Here is a 15,304-nt window from a genome sequence, read left to right on the forward strand (position 1 = left end):
CTAGCCCAACATTGCACATTATGATGGGACAATTAGAAAGATTTTGTCACAGTAAAGCGTGACTCACAAGCTGTGACCAAGGTTCAAAAACCACGTATTACAACCATAAGCGAGCTCATCTCGCTAAGTGGGGCCATTGCCCACAATAGGACTCGCCAAGTTCTAATTGTCGCAAAAGTCTCATGAGACTGAGACTCCATAAGGGTGCCTTAAACTCCCTTCATACTTAGGGAAGATCATTCAATTGCCAATGTGACTCGTACATTCAAGTATTGTGAGCAAAACACGAGAGTACATTCATTCGTGCAATCAAATACAATGAGCAAGACTATGTGACTACATTTATTTGTGCAACAACTTTACGTGCTAAAGTGGGTGTGTCCGTGCTCATACCATTCAAACACCATCAAAATGCCACACCACTAACACATGTGAAACTTCTTAAACAAATATATAATTCGTGTCGTGCCTTGTAAGACAAGGGAGAGCCATATACCCTCATTACATTTGACCTATGCCATAGGTTCCTTAATTATGCCAAAACCTCCTTTTATTTAAAAGCACCCGGTGGAGTGTCATAGCAAAACTCTGTTTTCTTATAAGAAAAGACATATCATTGCAAGCAATGCGAACATTTGCGTTCCATGCTAAGGTGGCCATATCCACAACGGGGGTGGACTACACTACTCCAATAGGCGGTTGTACCATAACATTGTGCTTTACGCAACCGTTATTCGCAACTTCTCTTCGGACGATGCGTACCAGCAACACGGTTCGTAGTTAGCCAAAACACTCATGGGTTCATTGGGATATAGGATCCCGCATCAATCATCTTTGCAGCCCATCGGCTGCAACTCGGGGGTTGTTTACCCACCTACATTATGCATTAAAATGAAAGGACAACTAGCTGCGGCTGGAGTTGTCAAAGGCGGACCCATCCCAAAGCTATCACTTGGTGCCATGGGGCACTACGCACTCACTGCAGTCCCGGTTTGGGCAGCGTTGCAAACCCGTAAGGAAGACAACAATTATGCTGTCATGCAACCTACAAGGGACAAATACCCTGGACCAAATGGGGGGGGGGGGGGGGGGGGGGTTCGGTCTAAGGAAGGTCCCCAACAAAAACTCAGCAAACAAGGGACAACCCTGGGTTTGGACTGCTTGGTCCAGGCACACGCCGGGCTGGCCCAAACTGCCGGGAGGCCTGAACTGGGCGTCCAGTCCAGCTATGGCACATCCACTAACAATCGGATCAGGTCTAGACCGACCGGTCCAGAACACAGAGGGTGTTTCAAAACTGGAGTATGGTCTGGACCGAATGTCCAGACCCCAGTTGGGTTCAGCCCGCACCGCAGGGAAAGGGGTGCAGTCAACTGCTGCGTGGCTGCAGCAAAAAACCGAACCCAAACGGAGAAAAGACAAGTGCAGGGCTTAACGTCTAAATCGAAAAAAGGGTGAAGGGCATGTCGCCCAACCAAACAGAGTTCGGTCAAGGCCTTTGACAGGTTTGGACCGAGTTCAGTCCAGACCATGTCAGGCCCACCGGGACCCTCGAAAAGGTGTGCGCAAAAGAATAAATGGATAGAGAGGGAGGGGCCTCAGCTGAACGGGCATGAGACAACCTTTGACAGGTCTGGACCTCATTCGGTCGAGACCATGTCAAAGCAACTGGGTGGTCGAAACCCACAAACCCAACATGGGTTTGGCCATTGGTCGTTCTAGACCAAAGAGGAGGGGGAAAACGCCCAGACCAAGGTTCGGTCAGGGGCGTTAGGTACTGCTGGACATGTCCAGCAGTCCGGCTAGGCCATCGAACAGAAAAAAGGGCAGATAAAGGGCCGAGCAGAAAAATAAGAAAAAAGAAAGGGCCAAAATGAGGAAGGTCGGTGCCTCCCAACATGGCTCGACCTACATAACATAAGCCATCAACACCCAAGGGTGAACCCGAATAGGTGGGCTGCTGAGGCTTATGCCAAAGCGGTGCCTCCTTGCCAAACGCACCAAAACCTTGGAAGTTAAAACTTTGGATGGCACCAAAACGACCCAAAGAAACAAGATGCGACATCCACCAAAAGAAAGCGCATAAAAGTGAAATGGCTTCCAGCCATTGCGCAACCAAAAGCACCTTCACTAAGCATGCAAGTGAACACATTAAATCCGTATTCTGAAATATAGCATGTAACGTAACTACAATAAATGCAAAAGCACGAAAGAAAACCTAAACTCATGGCGTCTTACTCTTATTTTGCTCAATGTAATACATGCAACGAAATGTGATGGCACTATGTAAAACCCAAAATGATTCAAATGGCAAAACCCAAAATGTTTTCAAATAAAAAGAACCCAAACGATTTCAAATGACAACTCACTACCACGTTTCACAACAAACGAAACAAATGCCTTGTAAGCATGCTAGAACGAAATCCACCTATTCGAAATGCATACAACTTAGCTCAAGAAAATCGACAATGTGAAAAAAAAGACCCAAAAGCTCAATCGAAATCCACGGTAGGTGTAGAGGATAAGGCATCTCACCTTCGCGGCTTTAGTGGAGCTGGAACTAGGTACTCACGGTTGGGGCTGGAACTAGGCTCACACACACTCAATATCTCCCCTCTCACTCACGGTTTGGAGAAGGGAAGGAAGGGGAGAGAGAAGCTCTAACCCAAAATCGCCCAAGGGTGATCCTCTTTCTCTCTCTTCAAGACTTAAGTAGGTAGGTTAAAGAGCAATGGACGGCTAGCATTAAAACTAATAAGATGGAGGGTTGGGGTGCTCCACGCCCCCCCATAGCCAGCCATGGACCAATGCATGTCATGCATTTAAAACTTTTGAAAAGGTTTTCAAATATGCCATTAAAAGGAGTTTCAAAAAGCCTTTATAGCTTGTAGAAATTACATAGGCTGCCCCTAAGGCTAGCCAATCGGTTTTAGCCAATTGAATTCCTTCAAAAGTATTGCAAAAATGCCATGGGACGCCAGCCCCATGTCTTCTTTATAAAAAGTCGCCCCTCATAATACTTCATTATGAGTCTTTTTGAAAATACCAAGGGCCAATCATGGCCTTCTTTTTAAAAGCCATGCAAAAACTTTCAAAATTGCCACCCAGCTGGTCAAACCTTGACCAGCTGGTCAACCATGACTAAAAACGTCCTCTAGGGAGGACGCCCAATGGATTTGGGTCCTCTCCTAGTTGATCCAGTCCAAATCCAAAAATCGCCATTAGTAATATTTCAAAATCATGCTTAATTAATGCATTAAACTACTAAATTTATTCAAATAAATCATTTAGTGCTCTTTATAATCTTAATTAGTATGGAATGCTCGATGCCTCTCAATAAAATTGCCTTTCGTTTGCAAGAATTAAGCGTATTATGATTCAGGTCCAAACTTGGAGCAAAACTCATAATTCACATGCACTGACGAGGTTTTTACGTCGTATAGGTCCCAAATTCGGGGACAAACTCTGAAAATATATTATAAATTAACCCTTAAAATTTAAAAAATTAATTCGTCCAGAATTAGGCACTTCTTACTTACACAACATATTTACGCGATTTTCGGGTCGCGTGTATAAAGCCAAAACACAAAGCATCGTCAATCATAGTCAATTACGCGATTAAACCTCATAACCACATGAAATATAAGCATATTAACTTAAATCAGATAGTAATTCCTCAGAAAATTCACGGATCTTACATCCTACCCTCCTTAAAAAGGATTTCGTACGCGAAATCACAAAACAACAAGCAACAACAAAATGGTCAGATCTCGTCTAACAGTGCCTACTCGTCCGCAACTAAGTCTCCCATAGATTTCTTAGGACAAAACTTCGCAACGTGCCCAGGTTGTCCACACTTGAAACACTTGCCATCAAAGAGAGGACAAGTTCCAGAAGCGTGATCTTCGTCGCATCGTCGACACTTCCGCGGGATGATCGATCGCTGGGATCGCTTACGCTGGCGGTTCTGAGATACTTTCTGACGTTTCTGCTCTCTCTCACGTATCAGTGATTCGGTCGTCTCAGGGTCTGTTATATCCTCACAAGCAGGAAGATTCAAATCTATGGATAGCTTATAGGTATCTATACTATTATTCTGCCCACCTTGGGCTATGTGCTGAAGATTCGCATTCAACCATTGTATTGCAACCGCTTGTTGTTGCACAATCTCTGCAAGGTTGTTCACAACACCCAAAATATCATTGCATCTAGTCTTTCGAGTCATCTATCATGACAAAAAGATATAACAAATCAATCGATAGGTCTGACAACCAAGCTTGCTAAGCGATAATCGCCGCAATCATACAGAAATCACGAGAACACAACACACATATAATCAGGCAACATTCATCACAATTCAAACAAAGGTCACATTGCAACTCAATTGTGCAACAACACGACATAGAAACATGTTCTACGAACAATCTCAAGCGACACCCTACCAGGCCGCTATTGCTAGAAAGTCAAACTTATAGATCACAACTGGCTATATCCATCAATACCAGAAAAATCAATACTACTCACCATAACTTTTCATGGAGATCAAAATCACACAAGTTACCTGTCAGATCGCCTGATCTGGGAAACGTACAACCTCACACGAATTTACCGTCCTAGATGGTATACCTAGTCTTGGACAGTACATTTCCTCACAGTTCACCGTCTCCGCGGCTACCTGGTCTTGGACAGTGTATCCTCATAGAGATTCGCCATGCTAGTCGGGTTACCTGGTCTTGGTCATACACCCCTCGCAGATACTCCATTGGAGATCAAATCCTCAACATATACTATACACAGTGATACTTACAATCGACTAATCAAAACCATTGACCGCACTCAGGGTCAGAAGCCACCAACAAGGGCACAAACACCTATACTAACAGTACGCATCGTATCACTTCACATGGCAAAATAAAGCACAGAATCACACATTCTTCCAACAAGGTTCCACGAACCAAAATCATGTATCACATCTAGTCATTCATCGCTACGATATATCAATCGTTTCCACCAACACGATGTGGAACGAGAAGGGCGAACTACGCAAGTAGTCCCCTAGATCTCAATCAAGAGCTTCAACTCTCGCAGGAGTCTACTCGAAACATCTTGGGAAACTAGGCCCACAAGCGCGAGCTAACCCTTAGGGTCCAACAATCAATATCTTAAGTCCGATATACGAGGCTTAAACATGAAATGGGGTCTCACATCGAAAGACACCCGAAAACACACAAGATCATCTAATCAAGCAGAACAAATCATTAAACGACAGAAATTAGAAATACTTATAGTGCGATGGTCGATGCTTGCAGAGACTTAAACCACACTTCTTTATCACTTTTAAAACACTGTCCTGGTACCGGATCTATGGCGTCCCAAACCCCGACTTTGGGAAAACTTAGAATTTTCTATGGATTTTTTTTTTGAAAAGGTTTAACCAGAGAACAACGGAAAACACAGTGTACGTAAAACTATAAAGCCGCAAGTCTGGGCGGCCACCACAGGTGAGTGTATCAAGAAATAACAGTAAGGAAACGACTTTTTATTAAATACATTTTTACAAGATGTACAATTCATTTCCCTTAAAACAAAACCAACAACTGTCAAGATCCAACAAGTATCAAAAGTGTGAGTTCAGAGTCCGATGCAGCACATTGAGCTCCATCGCACGCCTATGCAACACCTGTATTTCAATAAAATGGGGTCAGTACTCTTTCGAGCTGGTGAGACAAACCAAACACAATATACCAAAGTGTGGAAATCGAAAGCAGAGCTATACATGACATACTTAACATGCACATTTACAATAGTTAAGCAGCTACAACATAAGCAAGAGTACAAAACTACTCATGGAGCAATAAGTAGGAATAACTAGCATGAATTTATGAGTAATAACTATGCTAATACATTTCACAATCCATATCAATTAGTAAAGTATGCATCAAGGAACATAATAGACAAAGTGTTGTGAATTGTGTCAGGCGAGTGCAAAAAGGACAAGTACAAATAAACTGAAAGGTAACAAGCTGTAGTAACTGTAACAAGTGCTGGAAACGAGCAAGCAACTAAAGTAACCGTACAACAAGTAACTAAAATAGCAAACTGAACTGTAATGAGAACTAAGCAGCAAGCAACTATAGTAACAACTGAAGTAACTGTAAAGAAGGCACTCCAAGTAGTAACATACTGTATCAAGTACTAAACAACACAGTAACCAAAGTAGCAACTGAACAAGAAAGGCAACTAAGGTAACAGCTGAATAAGTACAGTAACTGAAACACAGACTGCAGAACAAGTAAAGTAGCAACTACAGTAAGTCAGTTGATTGGTTAGTCTTTAAGTTCTTCTCAATACTCCTTCGGGTACGCGAAGGAACCTCACATTCTGTGAGACATGCACCCGACGTCTATTATTCAAGTTCTAGTGTGGTAACCGGGGAAGCTACAGACCGAGTCAACCTCATGCGAGCAGCACACGGCTAGAAGAAAACACTTGCATAGGCAAGGATTGAAATCCATACTACTGCAATAGTGAGGTCCTAAAAAGGTAACCTCAACCTCCCTGACTTTGAGTGACTGAAAGTCAAAGGACGCTACAGCTCCTGTCGAAACACATGTTATAGTAACGACTAGTCACTCTGGGTTGTACCATCACTGTTTTGTGAATGGGGCGAAGCAGGTTTATCTTTCTTAGGCTCATGTTCATTCATATCTCACAACGAGGAATTTGCTTCGTGGTCCCCGCGGGGTACGCAAAATGAGGACTTGGCATGCCCATTCACGTGCTCAGCCTCACGCAGCCAACAGAGCACACTGCTCGTGAAAGCAGTCATAACACCATATTATTTATTTATGTTTTAGGGTATATCACACAAGAGTCCATTCACAACACAAGGGCCACTGCTCGAGGACTCCAACTGAGCCCACAACAAGTCATCTACATTCACACCCTATGGTGTTATATTTTCAGTCTTTTTATTCTTGAAGTAAGTGTACAAGGTGCGCTTACCAATGCCTCAAGCAATGTACCTCCTCAAGGTACGCACTAATCAATAACCGTGTCAGGATGTGCTAAGTGCAAGGTGAAAGACTATCACAAGTTTCTATCTTAAGCACAAGTATAAACAACAAAGGCATTCGTATATTATTTCTGAGAGACAATTAAGTGTACAAGCAAATACACATTCACATGCATATGACATTTCATCATAATTTCATTATATAAAACATTGTCTCTAAAACATTACATTGGTATTATGCATAATCTTGCAATAATTTCCACAGTCAAACTCTGCCATTTTGCATACTTCAATGTTAAGATTGCATTCAGCAATATTCACATACGTGGTTCAACACACTTACATGTTTATGGTGAAATCTGGGATATTCCCGTCTTATGGGAATAACATTAGCTATTTCCACGGTATGGGTGTCCCGCCTGCGGTCCCAAACAATACTTGTAATTCAACGTGCCTCACGATGAGACAGTTAGAAACATTCTGCCACGATAGGGCAACTCTCGAACAAATCAAGTGGTGCGCACAAGCATACAAAACATGTATCTTTAACATAAGCGAGCTTGTCTCGAAAAGTGGGTCTACACCCCGAAACTCGCCAAGGAATTCTATGACAAGGATACACAAGGTATTGTCGTTCATACACTTAAATTTCGTGAATCCCATAACTATACAACGAGTCATGTACATCGGAAAGTGTGTAAGTGCCAAGTGTCATGATCACTTAGGTGGAGACAAAAGTGTTCGAATCATTGAACAAAAGCATTCGACAAATCTCTGATTTCGTGCCAGGGCCATTAAGCTCACGGTTTCCTTGTATTATATTGAAACACATCACTTCATAAGCGTTAATTAGCCTTAGAAATTGGCGAACCACACATAGCGGAAAGTGCTAACTCCAATGCATCTAGCATGACATTGCACGCGTGACAAAATACATATTTAACTATTTATTTTCGCTATCGTGGCGGCGACAAAGACAGTTGTTTATAAAAAGGGTAAAGTGGCAACTATGTCGTGCAATTGGGAAGTACGGCTAGTCAACTAGCTAACTCATGCAAAAGACTGCAAAATTACAAGGACGAGGCCCGAACACCTGCTGCCCCAAAACCGCAGCAGCATCAACCTAATCTGATTGCAACTAAGGCCAAGCTTTGGCCAAAAACCCGCAGCACAACCCAACTAAAATGCAGCCAAAGTGCTGCAGACACACAACTCTAGAATGAAGCTTCCAAAACACCATAAAGGTGTTGTTGCCATGCGAGTCTGCGTGGCCCGCTAGTCTGGACAACAATACAGACCTAGGTGGCTGGTCCATTAAGACTCGTGCCATAGACACTAATGCAGTCCCATAGACTGTTGTCCGGAACTCTCTATCGAAGTGGAAAACAAGACGGAAGGGAGGAAAAATCCAACAACGGTGTTGGGATAGTTCCCAAAAAGGCCGACAACCTTACCCACTATACTGGTGAAAATGGCACCAAGTGCACATAAGCAAGCCCGGTTTGGGCTGTGCTGTCGAACTGCGACAACACCCACAATGAGGTGACAACAACCCATTTGCTGCAGGAAAACCAGCTGAAGAAAAAGACGGAGATAGACAACAAGTTGTACTGTCCCGCAACCCGCATACTGCTGGGATCGAATCCCTTGGACCAAGTGGGTTTGGCCCAGAAAGAACCACCACTGATGGTCACGACAACAAGAAGAGGTATGCTAAATAGAACATAAGGTTATTGATATAACATCATGAATTGTGTACAGATACGAGTGGACATGTATGTGCATCGTGTCCTAAGTGCGAGAGCTAGCCCAACATTGCACATTATGATGGGACAGTTAGAAACATTTTGTCACGGTAAAGCGTGACTCACAAGATGTGCCCATTGTTCAAAAACCATGTATTACAACCATAAGCGAGCTCATCTCACTAAGTGGGGCCATTGCTTGCAACAAGACTCGCCAAGGAGTTCTAATTGTCGCAAAAGTCTCATGAGACTGCGACTCCATAAGGGTGCCTCAAACTCCCTTCATACTTAGGGAAGATCGTTCAATTTCCAATGTGACTTGTACATTCAAGTATTGTGAGCAAAACACGGGAGTACATTCATTCGTGCAATCAAATACAATGAGCAAGACTATGTGACAATATTTATTTGTGCAACAGCTTTACCTGCTAAAGTTGGTGTGTCCGTGCTCATACCATTCGAACACCATCAAAATGCCACGCCACTAACACATGTGAAACTTCTTAAACAAATATATAATTCATCTTGTGCCTTGTAAGACAAGGGAGAGCCATATACCCTCATTACATTTGACCTATGCCATAGATTCCTTAATTATGCCAAAACCTCCTTTTATTTAAAAGCACCCGGTGGAGTGTCATAGCAAAACTCTAATTTCTTATAAGAAAAGACATCATTCCAAGCAATGCGAACATTTGCGTTCTATGCTAAGGTGGCCATATCCACAATGGGGGTGGACTACACTACTCCAACAGGCGGTTGTACCATAACATTGTGCTTTACTCAACCGTTACTCGTAACTTCTCTTCGGACGATGCATACCCGCAGCACGGTTCGTAGTTAGCCAAAACACTCATGGGTTCATTGGGATATAGGATCCCACATCAATCATCTTTGCAGCCCATCAGCTGCAACTCGGGGGTTGCTAACCCACCTACATGCGACAAAACGAAAGGACAACTAGTTGCGGCTGGAATTGTCAAAGGCGGACCCATCCCAAAGCTATCACTTGGTGCCATGGGGCACTACGCACTCACTGCATGCCCGGTTTTGGCAGCGTTGCAAACCCGAAAGGAAGACAACAATTATGCTGTCATGCAACCTGCAAGGGCCGAATACCCTGGACCAAATGGGGGGGGGGTCCGGTCTAGGGAAGGGCCACAACAAAAACTCAGCAAACAAGGGACAGCCCCGGGTCTGGATTGCTTGGTCCAGGCACACGCCGAGCTGGCCCAAACTGCCGGGAGGCCTGGACTGGCCGTCCAGTCCAGCTATGGCACAACCACTAACAATCGGATCAGGTCTGGACCGACCGGTCCAGACCACAGAGGGTGTTTCCAAACTGGAGTATGGTCTGGACTGAATGTCCAGACCCCAGTTGGGTTCAGCCCGCACCGCAGAGAAAGGGGTGCAGTCAACAGCTGCGTGGCTGCAGCAAAAAACTGAACCCAAATGAAGAAAAGACAAGTGCAAGGCTTAACGTCTAAATCGAAAAAAGGGTGAAGGGCATGTCGCCCAACCGAACTAAGTTCGGTCAAGGCCTTTGACAGGTTTGGACCGAGTTCAGTCCAGACCATGTCAGGCCCACCGGGACCCTCGAAAAGGGGTGCGCAAAAGAATAAATGGATAGAGAGGGAGGGGCCCCAGCTGAACGGGCGTGAGACAACCTTTGACAGGTCTGGACCTCATTCGGTCCAGACCATGTCAAAGCAACTGGGTGGTCGAAACCCACGAACCCAACATGGGTTTGGCCATTGGTCGTTCTAGACCAACGAGGAGGGGGAAAACGCCCAGACCAAGGTTCGGTCATGGGTGTTAGGTACTGCTGGACATGTCCAGCAGTCCGGCTAGGCCATCGAACAGAGAAATGGGTAGATAAAACTAAGAAAATAGAAAATAGAAAGGGCCAAAACAAGGAAGGCCGGTGCCTCCCAACATGGCTCGACCTACATAACATAAGCCATCAACACCCAAGGGTGAACCCGAATAGGTGGGCTGCTGGGGCTTATGTCAAAGCGGTGCCTCCTTGCCAAACGCACCCAAACCTTGGAAGTTAAAACTTTGGATGGCACCAAAACGACCCAAAGAAACAAGATGTGACATCCACCAAAAGAAAGCGCATAAAAGTGAAATGGCTTCCAGCCATTGCGCAACCAAAAGCACCTTCGCTAAGCATGCAAGTGAACACATTAAATCCGTATTCTGAAATATAGCATGTAACATAACTACAATAAATGCAAAAGCATGAAAGAAAACCTAAACTCATGGCGTCTTACCCTTATTTTGCTCAATGTAATGCATGCAACGAAATGTGATGGCAATATGTAAAACCCAAAATGATTCAAATGGCAAAACCCAAAATGTTTTCAAATAAAAAGAACCCAAACGATTTCAAATGACAACTCACTACCACGTTTCACAACAAACGAAACAAATGCCTTGTAAGCATGCTAGAACGAAATCCACCTATTCGAAATGCATACAACTTAGCTCAAGAAAATCGACAATGTGAAAAAAAAGACCCAAAAGCTCAATCGAAATCCACGGTAGGTGTAGAGGATAAGGCATCTCACCTTCGCGGCTTTAGTGGAGCTGGAACTAGGTGCTCACGGTTGGGGCTGGAACTAGGCTCACACACACTCAATATCTCCCCTCTCACTCACGGTTTGCAGAAGGGAAGGAAGGGGAGAGAGAAGCTCCACCCCAAAATCGCCCAAGGGTGAGCCTCTTTCTCTCTCTTCAAGACTTAAGTAGGTAGGTTAAAGAGCAATGGACAACTAGCATTAAAACTACTAAGATGAAGGGCTGGGGTGCTCCACGCCCCCCCATAGCCAGCCATGGACCAATGCATGTCATGCATTTAAAACTTTTGAAAAGGTTTTCAAATATGCCATTAAAAGGAGTTTCAAAAAGCCTTTATAGCTTGTAGAAATTACATAGGCTGCCCCTAAGGCTAGCCAATCGGTTTTACCCAATTGAATTCCTTTAAAAGTATTGCAAAAATGCCATGGGGCGCCAGCCCCATGCCTCCTTTATAAAAAGTCGCCCCTCATAATGCTTCATTATGAGTCTTTTTTAAAAGACCAAGGGCCAATCATGGCCTTCTTTTCAAAAGCCATGCAAAAACTTTCAAAATCACCACCCAGCTGGTCAAACCTTGACCAGCTGGTCAACCATGACTAAAAACATCCTCTAGGGAGGATGCTCAATGGATTTGGGTCCTCTCCTAGTTGATCTGGTCCAAATCCAAAAATCGCCATTTGTAATATTTAAAAACCATGCTTAATTAATGCATTAAACTACTAAATTAATTCTAATAAATTAATTAGTGCTCTTTATAATCTTAATTAGTATGGAATGCTCGATGCTTCTCAATAAAATTGTCTTTCGTTTGCAAGAATTAAGCGTATTATGATTCGAGTCCAAACTTGGAGCAAAACTCGTAATTCACATGCACTGACAAAGTTTTTACGTCTTATAGGTCCCAAATTCTGGGACAAAATATGAAAATATATTATAAATTAACCCTTAAATTTTTAAAGATTAATTCATCCAGAATTAGACACTTCTTACTTACACAGCATATTTACGCGATTTTCGGGTCGCGCGTACAAAGCCAAAATACAAAGCATCATCAATCATAGTCAATTACGCGATTAAACCTCATAACCACATGAAATATAAGCATATCAACTTAAAGCAGACAATAATTCCTCAGAAAATTCGTGGGTCTTACAGAGTCTCCCTCCACCTCCCCCTCATATGCTTTCGAGATAGGAAACATGATTGTGAAAAGAAACTTTTCATTATTTTTTACGCATTCTGCTTCAGTTTTACGCCATGCAGGAGTTGTTAACTATAATTTGGCAAATATTTTAGGTATTTTTTGTTGCTCATTTGGGAGTGACTGATAACTGAGCCTGCATTTTTTGTAATAAATGTTAGACAACTAATATTTTGGTTATGGAGTAGGCTCTCTCGTTATCCATGTGTCAAGCTTATTACGTATATCATAGTACATAGAATGACCAAGTATGTAGTTTTTCTTCTTTAGCAGTTCTTATTATGCTCCAGCACTAGTAGACGATGTGGGTGAGGGCCCCTCAGACACAGACTTCTCAATCACCATATTATATCAAACTATGAAAACTCTACATATAATAAAAGTTAAGTAATTCATAAAACCTTTCTTGTAAGAGATAGACCTTAAGAGTTTCAAAAAGATATCTTACAACAAATATAAAATTATTAGCTTGACAAGCAAATCCATGCCATATGAAAGTATCAATAGAAAACTCATCCCTTGATATTAAAGTATACACAATACTAAGAAGCACAAAAATTATTCATCAATGAGAATAATTATTAGCCCTAGCTGCCATTATTACACCAGCAACAACACCACTACATACAAAAAACTTAAAGAAAATTAAACATTCTAGAAAATCCAACAAAAAAATATGCTTAAAAAGCATCAAATAATGTTTAATTGTATGAGATAAGAAAAAAAAATTGCAATGTCTCTAGGCATTAGAAGATGAAAGTGCTCATAGCCATCACCAATATGTGGATAACTCGTTGTCTCAATGTAGAAGCAAAAGCCTCAAGTCATTAAACAAAGCAATTGAACCACTATTCAACTGTGTTAATAAAACCCAATATTTAGGAATGTAAACTAATATTGCTATAGTTTCTTACATTTTTCAATGTATTGATTGTAGGCATATTTTTTATAGAAAGGATAAAGAGATGTATAAAAGAGAAGATGCAACAATATAAAAAAAGGTTGAAATATGTAAGCTCGGTGTTCTTGATATTTTATAAACATTGAAGAAAAGGGTTAACGAAAAACTCATTAAAAATATTGTGCTTACCAAAAAAACTCATTGTTAAGAATGTACTTATCAGAAAATTTGCCATTGATAAATCTAGAAAACTCAATGATAAAGTGTCGGTAATGAATCACAGGAAAAAGTGGTAAGAAATAATTGTCAAAAATGTTGCTAAATTTTTTTGTGAAAGATCAAGAAAGTTGAAAATCACAAAGAAACCCTAGAATATGCAAAAATAGCACCAGAATGCAGACAATCACTTTTTATACCCCCAAGAGTCACATTTATTTTAATAGAAAAAACGCAAACATGAAAGAACATTACACATTTAGATATGTGGTCTTACTATGGTATTTGAGTAGTTAGCAACATATTTGTGTCTCTTCGCATAATTAGATATGCGATCTACTTATAAAATATGTGAATTTACTCTGCTATTTGTGAAGTTATAATTAAAGAAGGTTCATATAAGTTATTTTGTGTGTTTCATGAAGACCACAAAAATAGGTGTGTAAATATGTTTAAGTGTCGATTAAAAAAAGAGAAAAGAGGTTCACATGGTTTTTCACTATTTTTGGTATAAAATATGTGATTTTACTAAGGTATTTGCAATTTTATAATTAATATAGAAGACCACATAAATAACAAAAATTTCTTGCACACTTCTTGAGGAGTTTTGCTGTATAAATGTGTGATGTTGTTAGTTTTTACTTAGCCGACGGGAAGAATGATATCTCGTGCAAATTTTGTGAGGTTCATTTGTGAGAAGGGTAAAAATGTCCTAAAAAGTTGCCTATTTGCGATTTTAGACAACAGGCGAATTTCAAAAATTGTATAGCATTTGAGAAAATGCATCATATTTGTCATACAATATGATCATTTTTTGTTAACTTAAACCACCATCAAGAGAATCAAGCTCAAGCTTTTGTATCGCCCATAGGTTTAGGAGTATACCAAATGGGGCGAACTTGGGTTTGCCTCTTGACTACATTGCACAAGACTACACATAAGAATTTTTCCATTGCTCTACCATAGAATGAGACCCTTTATTTATTATGTGGACTCTAGTCTCTCATTAAGAAAAAAAAGTTTTGATTGATGCCAACTTTTAACCATACTTTTTTAATTGACAAGACCATCATTCATTAGATAATATTTTTAACTAAAATAAGACTCTAAAAGTTGTATAGATTTCAAGGATACCTAAAAACAAAATAATAACAAACATGTCACAAAAACAAAGTTTACAAGTTTTTGGTAAATCACGACTGTGACTCAATATATACATATTTATTAGTATACTAACTAAGACCATATAGAAAGATGTAATAGATCTTTAACCTTATTATAAGTTACAGTTATAAGCATCAGAAAAGCTTTGATCACCCAATACATAGATATATAATATCAACATAGGACATACTCATTGTCTAAGACCAAAGTTTGCATAACCAATCATAGCTCAAAGGTTACTACCAAGTGTGGTTATTAACCATTGTCTCTTAATAAGACTACCTTCTCCTATGCATATCAAACTGCCTAATTAGCAAAGAGATAATGTCGAGCATACTACATGCATGTTTGTCATATGTTGAGTCTTTAGGTGATTTTCTCATACTGGCACCATGAATAGGTTCATCTCTTGAAGGCATAATTTTTAGAAGACCCTATTATAAAAAACAAGAAGACGCATTGCATCACCCCAACTCTCT

The sequence above is a fragment of the Nuphar pumila genome, chromosome 11 (genome assembly GCF_984573655.1).
Source record: "Nuphar pumila chromosome 11, dmNupPumi1.hap1.1, whole genome shotgun sequence".
Classification (NCBI taxonomy): domain Eukaryota; kingdom Viridiplantae; phylum Streptophyta; class Magnoliopsida; order Nymphaeales; family Nymphaeaceae; genus Nuphar; species Nuphar pumila.